This window comes from Dermacentor variabilis, chromosome 9 (genome assembly GCF_050947875.1).
Source record: "Dermacentor variabilis isolate Ectoservices chromosome 9, ASM5094787v1, whole genome shotgun sequence".
Taxonomy (NCBI): Eukaryota; Metazoa; Arthropoda; class Arachnida; order Ixodida; family Ixodidae; genus Dermacentor; species Dermacentor variabilis.
The window spans coordinates 94,137,765-94,150,461 of record NC_134576.1 but is presented as its reverse complement, the minus strand read 5'-3'; positions in this window follow the sequence as shown (position 1 = coordinate 94,150,461).

The following is a 12,697-nucleotide window of genomic DNA, read 5'->3' as shown; positions in this document are numbered from 1 at the left end:
GAGTCCATTCGGCCGCTGGGCTCTTTGGGAGTGTCCGCTCTTGTTGACATTTCTTTCTCTATGCTGTACCTTCGGCGTCAGATGCAATCATCTTTGCTGACAAGGAAATTTATTCACCCGTAGGCACGCTTACAACTGTGGTATGAACGAAAAGTACAATATAAGGTACAGCACATGTAATATAGGATACTTGATGTAAATAAAACAGATTAGCAAATGAAATAATGAATGGTGTCCCCTTGACACTGGCTTCGCCACACAACAGCAACAAGAACAAAACTCATTACAGCGTCCACGCAAAAGCAAAATTGTTAGCCGTGAATTTATGGAAGGTACCCGGGGCACATAAACGTACAGTGTCAACTCAGGCAACAGAATCACGCTAACGGCTGCCCGTACATTGTCCTTGGAGCCAATAAGTGCATGCGTGAGCCTATGTTTTATCGCTGACAACCATAGTACTGGTTCTGGAAGTAAGAGTAGCCTTCCGACAAATACTTTGTCATTGCATGAATCCAGAGACAAATTAGAGCAGTCATGGTAAAGGACTTCGTTAGCAGCAAATACCTCTTAGCTCAATATCCCATGCAATGCCTTCGAGACATCAAACCTGATGCTGAAGGTCATATTTGGCAAGAACGCGCTTTTTGAGAGCCGAAAAAGAACCGTTCCGTCGTCTGCTTAACTTGCCAGCGCTCTGTCCGGTGCTATTTACTCGCTCGTCCTGTGTCGCGCTGTTTCTGTTTCTATTCTGAAGGTGAACCACCCAGCCCCTTTGAACACACTGCTAACGTTCACATGCCAGTGCTGTCAACCCTGCCGTTCACGTCGCCGTTCGCCAGCACGTGACTGACGCCTTACGATGGCCGCGCTTGCCTACTGCGTCCACATGTTAGCGTTCTGAGTCTCTGGCGCACACGGCGCCGTGGTGCACGCAAAGAACAGTTTAACGTCAAGCTAACTATTGGCCTCGAGCTCCACCACTGGAAAAGCTGGCGCCACCGTCGGCGTGACGTGCTAGGAGGGATCACGTGGACATAGCGGCCGCGTCGGCTGCTTCGGGCGCGCCGAAGCGAGCTGAAAACGAGAGTTCAAAATTCCCGCGTACGCTGCGGTCCTCATTTAGTGGCGAGATTTTCCCGCTTCGAATGTCTCCTTTACAACGCTTGAAAGCACTACAATAGGTAGTGGCTGCCTTTGAAGGCGCACAACATGGTAGGCTACTGCTCGGTGCCGCAATGCCGGACGCACGCGACGGAGCACGGTGTCAGCCTTATTCACGCGTAGCCGCAGGACAAGAAGCTGTGTGAAGCTTGGCTCGCGAAACATAAAACCGGCAAACAGTCATCGGCTACAACTCGAGTATGCAGCAAGCACAGACGCGGGGAAGATTTCTGCTACGGCGCCCGGTCTGCGATGTTCTGAAAACGCGCACTGAGACGCTCGCCCGAGTCCGCTGCCCGACTAATGTCATGACGGTTTGGTCTATGAACTTGTCGATGCTATAGATACTGGCAAGTTCAGTGGAGTGGAAAGGCAGCGGTAAGAAGCACATTAAAAAAAAGCATGGCTTATGGTCATGTTTGTGTTATGAATTAATGCACTGGATTACAAAAAAGGAGCAGCGGGGAATTGCACGCTGAGAACACCGATAAACATACAGTGCGACGCAACTCGAGAAATAGTATTGAAAGGTCAAAGAAGTTAGTAGAAAAAAAAAGATTGAATCGTCGTGACGGCACATCACAGTCCCCGTAGGCGTCGAAGTCTCTACAATGAAATTATTTTTGAACAGCTCTGATAGCGCCCACGCAACAATGGTTGCTTGTATACTGTCAAATGCTCATATTCTGCGGCCTAAAGCTCATGGCACGGTGCGAAAACGCACGCGCGGAGAAAGCGAAACAGTGCGCGGACATGCATGCAGACGCGCAGACGGTCGCTGCGGATCTGTGCGATCGCTGCATTGAGGCTTCATTCTATTACGCTCCATTTAGTTATACAAACACTATAAGAACATATTTCACATAGTTAGCTCTCAGCGTTTACCTACCTTTCACGCAAGAAGCCGGTTCGGGAGACTCCATCGCGGCGACTGCGCGCAGTGGCGTTTACTGTACGTATTCGGTAAAGAGATAGCGTCTGTAAACGATTGTGTGCTTTCAGTTTGCCCAAGGTTATTATTTAGACAGTAAGAAACTTTTCTCGTTTCGAAAGTACTTACAGAAATGTCCGGGAGAGCTCGCGCGTGGTGTTTTCAGTGAGCGCTGACAGCAAAACCTATGAGGAGCGCGCCACGTGATCCCTCATACTACGCCAGCGAGGCGCTTCCGATAGATGGCGACTCCGTAACTCCTCGCCGCCAATATCTAATGCTATCACTGGGCGCTGGCCATTGCCAACGCTTTTACGTCAGTCTCGTTCCACGCAATATCGAGGTGCGACCTCTTTAACAGCACTTCCGGAGTTCCTCGTCACGACAGCGTTGTGGGACGCCTGGCATGTGCCAGGGCGCTGTTCCGACAGCGCCGCACCAGTTCCCTCGCGTGCTCCGTCACGCATTGTCGCCTCCGCGCATTACTATAGTGGCGGACAACCTAAGCATGAAAAGACTACATGTACGTTGTTCAGCTCAAAAATAACTTGCATAGGTGGGCCGGCCTATTAGCTTCGCTTACTTTCGCGAATCAAAAAGTTTCCCTTGTTTAAACCCAAATCACTGGTTTCAGTGTGAAAGCTGAAGGTCTTGCAAAGTTTTATGGCTCATCCTGCTCAACCAAAGGTGCTATTTTAGCTTGAAACTTGGAGGCCTCATTTTCCAATTCCCTATACGGTTCCAATTCTTTCTCTCTCTCTCTCTCTCTCTCTCTCTCTCTCTCTATATATATATATATATATATATATATATATATATATATATATATATATATATATATATATATATATATATATATATATGAACGGTGCTTTGCAAACGTACCATAAGACATAAAATAGGTGCTGCCTTACAGGAAGCCCGTAAAACAGGAAGACTGTGCCGTGCGAGTCGCACGGCGCTTTTTCGTGTTTTGCGGAATATCTAATACCGCTTGGAAAAGAAATAAAAAAACAAGTACATTTATGTAGCACGTATTAAGCAACAGAAAGATGGACCCGGGACTTTTTATGATGTTCTGTAGTTTTCTGATTGACAGTTTCGCTAAAAAAATATATGTGAGAATTTAATAAATTAACGATAACTGATTATGTAATTGAGCGGATTACAAAAGGTAATTGTCTGACTTGATCCAAGTGACGGCAAAGGTCGCTGCTTGGGTCGGTCCAGCTGCGCTGCACTCGCATGTTTTAAGATTTTTGGCACAATTGAGTCACGTGGGACACCCTGTATTATCAAATTGCGCAGGCGCCACGTGTGAAACCCTCGGCGCCCCCAAATGGCTCAGCGTGTTCAATGGGAATACAGTTACCGTAGAGGCTCCTTTCGTTCAATAGCCTGGCAAGGAAACAAGAGTTCAGGATCGCCATTCAGCCTCTAGAGTTTGCGAAGGAGTACATTTATCTAGGTCGATTACTCACAGAGGTCCCTGATCACCGGAAGGAAAATTACAGAATTAAACACGGGTAGGAGTGCATGCAGCGGGCATTACCGAATCCTGATTGGGAGTTCAGCACTGTCCTTGAAGGCAAATGTGTGCGATAATGGTATTTTACCGGTGCTTGTCCACGGGGCAGAAACTAGTAGGTTAACAAAGAAGCTCGAAAACAACTTAAGGACTGCGCAAAATGCGATAAATCGAGAAATGTTGCCAGTAACGTGAAGATACATGTGTGAAGCAGCGAGCAAACGGAAATAGCGGATATTCTAATTCACATTAAGAGAAGAAAAAAAAAAAACGGAGCTGGGCAGGTCATGTAATACGTCGGGTAGGTTGCCGGCGGGCCTTTGGAGTTATAGAATGCGTTCCAAGGGAAGGGAAGCGCAGTAGACGGCAGCAGAAACCTAGGAAGCAGGAGGGTAAAATTAGGAGATTAGCGGGTGGAAGTTGCAATGAGCTATCGCAATACAGGGGTGATTGGAGATGTTAGGGAGAGGCCTTAGGCCCGCAGTTTTCAAAATATAGGTTGATGGTGATCATCAGCTCCCTTTAGAGAGCTGCAGGTGCGTGTATGACTAATCTCGCCGCTCGCGCCTCTATTGGCCAGACGTAGTCACATGTGCAGACAGCATCCTTCCTGCAGACACCAACTTCACGGCTGCGCCGCTGACGCCGCAGCTGCTGCACCTCCAGTTAGCAGTCGGGAGGCGTCGTGTGTCACGAGTGCCTGCGAGACGATGAGGCTGGCCGCATCCCCGTTTCGCAGTCTGGTCAGCTGGCAGCGAAGCGGGATCGTGCGTGTTGTTGAACCTGCCATGTCCGTTGGTGTTGCTTGGTTGCTGCGATCGTTTCAAAGGCCGGTTGGTGCTTTCCAGCGCCACTGAGTCGCGTGTATGACTTGGTGCTGCACATCAAATCGCTCAAAGCGGGCACACAATGGTGACGCATTCTTCTCGATTTCTTGATTGTTGATTCCAAACGATTGTAATTACTCGCGAACGCCACCCATCTGCAGCTCTTTATTCGGCAAAGATAGATGATGTATGTCAGCTTATGTTTCAGACGTCCCCGTGCAGTTGCTCCTTATTTTACACGCTCATTAAAGGGTCCCTGAAACGGTTCGGACAAATTTTGTAGTGGAGTAGGGTACAGCTACAGTAAAATATTAGCGCCCAATTTAAGGGAAGCGTCTCGTATTAAGAAGGTGACGGGTGATTACAGGTGACCTTCCTCCCTATACATGCTTTTATTGCGGCACCAACTATGTGGCCACTCCAGGCGCATTTCTTCTGTCGCCGTCGCCGTGATGTTCCATATAACATCGTCGCCTCGCACCGTATGCTGTATGTGCGAGTGACGGCGTGTGACAGTAAGCCGACGATGGCGGCTCAACTCAATCCCGCGTGATCAAGCGAGGAAGCGCGCCGTCTTCGGTCGCGTTGAAACGAGAGGTAGCACAATGGTCAATTTGCTCGCAGTTTGCTTCCACGCTTCCTCACTCCAGCGTTTTGACAGAGCGAGTTTCCGCAGTCATCGAGTGAGACATGTTCATGTTTTCTTGTGAGCGCGTGACAACACACTTCGTAATTTAGTTGGTAAGTGAATGTTTACTAGCTTATACGGCCGACAAAACTACTGTGTTTACTTGGCGCAGCTGTTTGCCAACTTGCTATCGGAATCGATACCCCGCCTTTCGGGTGATACTGATACTTTTCTTCTCCTCAACTTGTCCACCGAGTCTTCGGAGCTAAGCTCCGCCTTCCTTGGCGTTGCGTTATGACGTGACGTCGTGTCGTATATTTCCGGTTGTCTTGGTTCGAGCGAGCGATGCCTCTCCAACCTCTCCCTTAGCCGTATGGCCGTCGAAGCCCCGTAAGAGCTATCCAAGCAGCTTGCGTTGCGAGCATTCTTCAGAGTCAGAGTGTGGGCCTTGTGGATATGGCATTTTTATCGGAGTTACTTAAGCGCCAGTAAGATCGGACACAAGAAGACACAGAGGAAGGTGCCGTTTGTGTCCTGTTTGTGTTCTTGCGTCCAGTCTTGCTAACGCTAAACGAACTCAGTTCAAGCGAGCGTTCTGTCGCAGCGCGGGGCGTGCCTGGTATTCCGGTAAGGGCAGGTGAGCTGGGCGTTTCGATAGATGGGCAGGTGCGTAAACTGAAGCCCCTCCATACTACTGCCTTTGTGATGAAGGTGCTTTATCGTAAACCTGAGCGGTCCGAGCGACATGCTCGGTGTAGCTACCTGGTCTTACAGTTTGACCAGCCAAACATACGTGTGCTATTGCTACAACCAAGATGTGAAACATTTTAAAAATTTAAATTGACGACGTGCTCACGATTACGCTCCGGCTAAAAATTTACACCAGCAGCAATGTAGACTACCGGTATATTAGTTCTGTGTTTGGTACAGCTCTGTGCCACCAGGTTGCGGCAGCGTGCACGACGCTCACTGGCGCGAGAAATGGCGGAATGTTTTGTGGCGATTGGACGTGTTTTTCCAGGGCTCCGTGGCAGCGATGAAATTTTAAGTTTTTTTTTTGTGCATGCTGCGAGTTTGCTTCTGTTCTTGATTTGCTAATTTTTGAGCCTTAAATAATAATTGGGTAGTCTTTCTCTTTCTATCTTTTTTTTTTCGTGCGCGCGGGTGTGTTTCGTCTATATTTGGTTTTGCAGTGTATTGCAGTAGCTTGGAAGGGACAAGACTATTAGTTATTAGAGGTTTTACTGTGTGTTCTTTGGTAGGAAAGTGAGAGCGTGGCCGCGTGGTTGAACACGTGCGAAAACCTGTCATACCTTAAATCTGGGCGGCATTGATTGCTTTTAAAACATTGGTGGGAATCACTTTGCGGCATTTTAAGGATTTAGATTCTATGCGTATTGGTTTTCGCTAGAAGGCATGCGCTCTAAAAGCTTCGGTATTTGCATTAGAAAAAGCCGTGCAATACATGGCAAGAAAACCGGGATAACGTGCAGTGTGTCGGGCGCCTCTCAAGGCAGATGAGGGGATGGATGAGAATAGGTAGGGAATCTAGTCAATTGGCACAAACAGTGGTGTCGATGCTAGGCTGAAGAAAATGGAAGCTTTCCAGGATGAGCTTGTAAAACAGGTAGAAGAAATCAAAAATAAGGTAAATATGGAGCGTCATGCACGGAAGGTAGCGGGATAAAGGACTTCAAGATGCCCAGGAAAATCGGAACAGGGCCGCTACTGCGAACTAGAATGGTCGAGACAATGGGACACTGTCCGTCAATGCGACAGGAGAGGGAATGTCAGCAAAGCACGTGGAATGCGTGCAACGTGGGGAGGGGGGAAAGAGCGGCTCCTACCTTGAGGCCACCGCGCAAAAAAAAGCGGGAGCCCAGGGGTCAGTACCCCTTGTCAACTCCGAATCACTTGGAAAAGGACAAAGGGAAGCAGGGAGAGGTAGGAGAGAGTGCAATGGTAATTATCACCGGCGGCTCAAACCTGGCTAGGAGATCATAAGCAGTGGTGGAGAGGGTGAAAGGCGATAAAAGAGTACCGGTAGGGACATTTCCAGGGCGGACACTGGTTTCTGTAAGGGAGCGAGCAAAAGCAAAGCTCGTGGAAAATGCCCACGTTCAAAACCTGTCATAGTAGCAGGTGGTCATTATGAGGTCCTAAACAGGAAAGGGTCTGGACTAGTCCTGCGCTTGGCGAAGGGGGTGGACGACTTGTGCGAGCTGTCCCCTCAGGTACAGATCATGGTATGCACGGTGCTGGAGGTGCCTCTACGTGACAGCCACGTAAAAAGGGCCGTAGTGGCTGCTAATGAGGTGATATGGAAAATGAGCTGAGAGAAAAGTTTCGAGGTTGTCGAAGTAAAAAGGGAAGTTAGAAGGTGTGGTGGTCTTGAACGTGATGGGATCCCCTTCAATTACAGGCTTGGATGAGAAGTGGGCTGGCGAGTAGCTGGTCGCGCTGTTGCTTTTTTAGGGGCCCACGGGTGCTCAGGAGGCCAGAGTAGGTAGTAATGAAAAAGGTCTGCTCGGGGAACCTCAAAATAGCATTGCCGTCAATAACAGAAAAAGGAGGAAAACAAGAAAGAGAGCTCGCCATGCAATAGGCTGCATAAACATGCAGGGCGGCCGAAGAAAGGAAAAGTGGGAAGAGATTGAGGAACAGTTAACTATTGAACAAATAGGGGTGTAGTTGGTTACAGAAACGCACCTTAGAGACTCGGAAGAGCGGCCAGTGATTGAGAATTATGTTTGTGAAGCGTGCAACAGAAATAAGTCTGGAAATAAGTCTGGAGTCGGGATGCTCATCCATCAGGGAGCCAAATGTAAAGAAGGTAAATTCAGAATGTCAAGCGCATCTTTGGTTATCAGGTACAATGAGTGGAAAAAAAAGACTTGGCTGGGAGTAACGTATTTGTGGATCGAAAATAATTGCACAAAGAACAAACAAGAGTTAGTGCATAAGTGCTGATAATAAGAGTTTCGGGAATGATGCCGACATTATTCTGTAAATTTACATGAATGCCCACATACAGGATGTAAATGGCTATACGGACAACAACGGGAAGTCAATGCTAGATCTTTGCGAGCAACATAGCCCCGTTATCGTGAATACAGGGTCTAAGTGTAAAGGGCTGATCACGTGGGAAGTGAGTGAGTGAGTGAGTCAGTGAGTCAGTTAGTGAGTGAGTGAATGAACTTTTATTGGGTCCAGCAAAACGCGAGAAAACACGCACCCGGCTTATCCCACGACGAAACTGACGGGACGTGTAAAGTGGGAAGCCAGCAATCGACCATTGATTACTGTCTGATGACAGAAGGAATTCATGATAAGTTGAGAGAAATGGTCATTGACTAGGAAGGGTATTGTGGCATAGGGAGTCACCATAAACGCATCATATTGAAAAAGGGATATGTAGTCAGGAAAGAGAGCAAGGAGTGCAAAATGGGCAGTCCAAGTTGGAACGCTGAACAAATAACAAATATAGTCACAAGAGTCGAGGAAGAACTTGGCAAATGGCCAAGTGAAGAGTGGGAATATAGTGAGCTTCTAAGTGTAATAATGACACACATACGGAAAGAGAAAACATGTTCGTTGGAAAGGAAAAAAGAAACCGAAAAGCTGGTGGAAAAGGGAGATACTAGAAACGATCGCTGAACGACAGAATGCGTCCTGAGAGCACAGGCAGGCAAAGAAGGCGCAGTTGCCGCAGGGTGAAGTAGCCAGTAAACGGGAAATATACCGGAAGAAAAAGTCTATGGTTCAAATAGTGGTGCTAGCAAAGATAAAGATGAAAGTGAACGTTGGTTGACAGAAATACGAGAGAAAAAGAAGGCCGCCCTTCGAATATTTTGGAACCACATAGAATTATCTGCCAGGAAGTCAACAACAATACAACATATCTTAGACGAAGATGCAAACAAGCTGGAAGGGAAGCGGCATTAAATTGCATCCCAAACATAACAGCCGGATCTTTCCAAGGCAATGATGAGGTTGCATTTGAAAAAAAAAGAGCATGAAAGAGAACGAGATGGGAAAGGTGCTGATGCAACTGGAAGAGAGCCGAAAAGAAAATTCCTAAGTACACTGCGAGAGCGTTAGACGAGGTTCCCGTTAGGCTGAATAATGAACTAGGACCAAAAAGTAAGGAGCCTCTGGTGGAAGCAGGGAAAAAAAGAACTTTAAAAGATGTACGAATACCAGACATTTGGAGACAAAGCAGAATTAATTTTATTGATAAAGGTGAGCGGAAGAAAGAATTCACTCATATAGAGCAATGAACATTACATCAGTAATATACAGGTTAGTAATGCAGGCAATCAAATTAAAGCTGCAAGCATGGGCAGAGAATAATGGCCTTTTGGGAGAACATCAGAATGGCTTCCGAAAAGGTAGGCATTTGGATGGTAACTTTATCGCTCTTACTCAGTGTACTGAAATATCAATAGCAGAAAGCCGTACGTTATAAGTGGCCTCTTTAGACATTACAGGAGCGTATGACGACGTTTAGCCGCAACATTTTGTGGGATATTCTGGAAGGGAAAGGCTTAGGCGATGATTGTCTACAGGTTTTTAGAGAGATTTACCTAGAAAATGCCGTTTGCGTTGAATGGGAAGGAATGAGGAGGGAGGACAAAGTTGATATCAACAAAGGACGGAGGCAGCGGTGCCCTTTATCTCCACTGCTGTTTGTGATGTACATGGCGAGGAAGGAGAAGGCGTAGAAGAAAATAATATTGGCTTTAATCTCTCATACAAACAGGCGGTTAGAGTAGTCGAGCAGCAGCTTCCAGGTTTATTTTATGCGTACGACATTGTGTTGCAGGCTAACAAACAATATAATTTGCAACTTCTGGCTAATATCTGTGGACAGGAAGGCGAGAATTTAGGTTTGAAATTTAGTGTTAGAAAATCAGGTGTTGTGGTATTGAACGATAACCGTGAACAGACAGTGGCAACACAGGGTCAAGAAATACTTCGGGTAACAGAATATAAATACCTGGGTATATGGATAAAAAAGGCAATAGATATATGGAAACACAGGAAAAAACAATAACAGCAAAGGGGAATCGAAATCCAGCCATAACGAAGCACCGAGTGCTATAGCAATACAATAGGTACGAAGTGCTCCGGGGTATGTGGAAAGGTGCAATGGTTCCAGGACCTACTTTTCCAAATGCTGTTGTTTGCTTAAAATCAGGGGTACAATTAGGACTCAATGGCAACCAATGGTCAGTGGGACGCTTTGGATTGGGCGCTCACGGGAAGTCTACAAATGAAGCTGTGCAGGGTGATATGGGCTGTACAAGTTTCGAAGTGAGGGAAGCTCACAGTAAAATTGATTATGAAGAATGATTAAGGAATATGGAAGTAAGTCAATGGGCTGGGAGATTCTTGATGTATTTGTACCAGAAAAACATTGATTAACAGAGGAGAAAAAGAACTAGGAACTAGGAATTAGCAAGTATGGGGCCTCTAGGGTGAGCAACACAGCAACAAAGAACGTAAAGAGGAAAGTCAGAGAAACTGAAATATTCTCATGGGTGGCGGCAATGGAAAAGACACCTCCCATGAGCAACTACTTAAGAGGAAAAAACGAAATAAGGATAGAAACAATTTATGATAACTCAGAGGGAAGCCCATTACGTTTGGAAGCGAGATCATGATGCCTTAGAACACGCACCTATAAAGCGAGATATAAGAAGGAAGAAGGAGCATGTACTTGCTGCGGTAAATCTAGCGAAGCAATGTAGCACGTTTTATTAGAATGTGAATATATTTGCCCCGTGGTCGATTTAGGCAGCACTGGCCTCCTTGAAGCCCCTGGGTTAAGCGAGAGCTGGGTGAAAGTAAACATGTGCGTATGAGAGATTAGTAAGATGCGATTGAAGGATTCGTGCAAGAAAAGTAGGGAAAAGAGAAAAATCTGAGACCTACGAGAACAAAGTCCCCTTGGGGGGGCCGCGCAGCTGCGACAGGTGGCAATGCGGACTTTTGAAAGCCCTACAATAAAATACACGTTCTACGCGGAGTGCTGTAATGCGCCACTTAATGACCAGAAGGACCTACCCTAATGACTCAGTAAATGAATAAAATGTAAATGTAGCGATGCTGTGAGCATTTCTTGGATGCAAAACAACCCATATTGACACGTGTACTACGCGGCTTGAAACCATGAATCTTTTTGGAACCTACTAATTTACGGCTATTTCCGCAGAAAGGATGAGGTCCTAAATCAGGACTCTCCCATTTCCAGTTGCGATATTTACATTTTTCTAAAAAATGCAACAAATGTAATTTAAATCGGTTCAGCAGTGTTCCTATAGAGCATTTCGGCGTTACATATGTGTTTCCTAGTAGGAAAATCAGTGTTGCCCCGAAAAAATGCTTCTACTTAACAGCAATGCTGAATAAGTAAAACCGTTTCGTCTAGAAGTGCTCTTTGCCAGTGGCCCGGCAACTCAACTATGTGCATCGTCAGGATTGGTTGAAGCTTTCTCTCAGGGATATTTCTAGCCAAGGAGCTTTTCGCGAATTGCTGCCCGGTTCCTCCAGAATCATTTTTATTCATTTGGCAGGAAAAGCTTGAGTATACGCGCAGGAAAAGCATCAAAATGTCTTATCTTTTCTTTAATTGGCGGCGAAATGTGCATTCCAGGCTTGTAGCACAACAAGTGCTTCAAAGTGCATTCCCGTGTTTGGACCGCGTTAGCAGAGCAAAAGCTTCCGGACTCTTCGGCTTGAGTATTTGGTTTCTTTAGAACGCAATGGTCTACCTTTCCCTATAAACTACTAAAAAGACAAGAGCACAATTTAAATATTATTATTATTATTATTATTATTATTATTATTATTATTGTCTGCCCTTCTTTTAAAAATATTTATAAATGATTTTGCTTCAGCTGTATCGAAGTGTATGATATTTCAGTATGCAGATGATACTGTCCTTTTAACGAAACATATATGTTACTCAAAAACAGTTGCGGTACTTCAAGAGATGTGTACGATGCAGTGACCTGGTTTACTAACATCTGTTTCTCAATAAACAAGGAAAAACATAAAAATGTTATGTTTTAGAAATTCACCTAAAGCATCTGTTACAAATTTACCCTTGTTTCTGCACTCTCGTACTTGCCGATCGTGTCAGTATGCCCCCGTAGAATATGTAAACTCCGATAAATACCTTGGGGCTTTCTTTGACAGTGACCTTTCGTGGGATGATCACATGACATATCTTTGCGGCAGGCTCAGAAGTGTTTCATCGCTCCTTTTTAACATTAATTTCATTGTTCCGATGCCTGTGAAAATCACTATCACGGACGCTTTCGCATACAGTGTGTTACGTCATCGCATTACATCGTCCGGGTTTTGCTCATCTCAATGGCAGTGTCGAATTGACAGAATTCTAAAATGTACGTTGCAGTCCACTGCGTACAACTCTGCCTCGGCCGACAATGGGAACTTGTTTATACGTCTGGGTCTTCCCTCATTTAAAGCTTTGTTCACTCAAACGGTTGTGGTAAGACATTTTTGCAACCGTGATATTAAGCAGGAGTTCTATACGGCTGCGCGTGCAATGCGGAAAACATTGCGTTTTACAGTACCGCACTGCAACACAA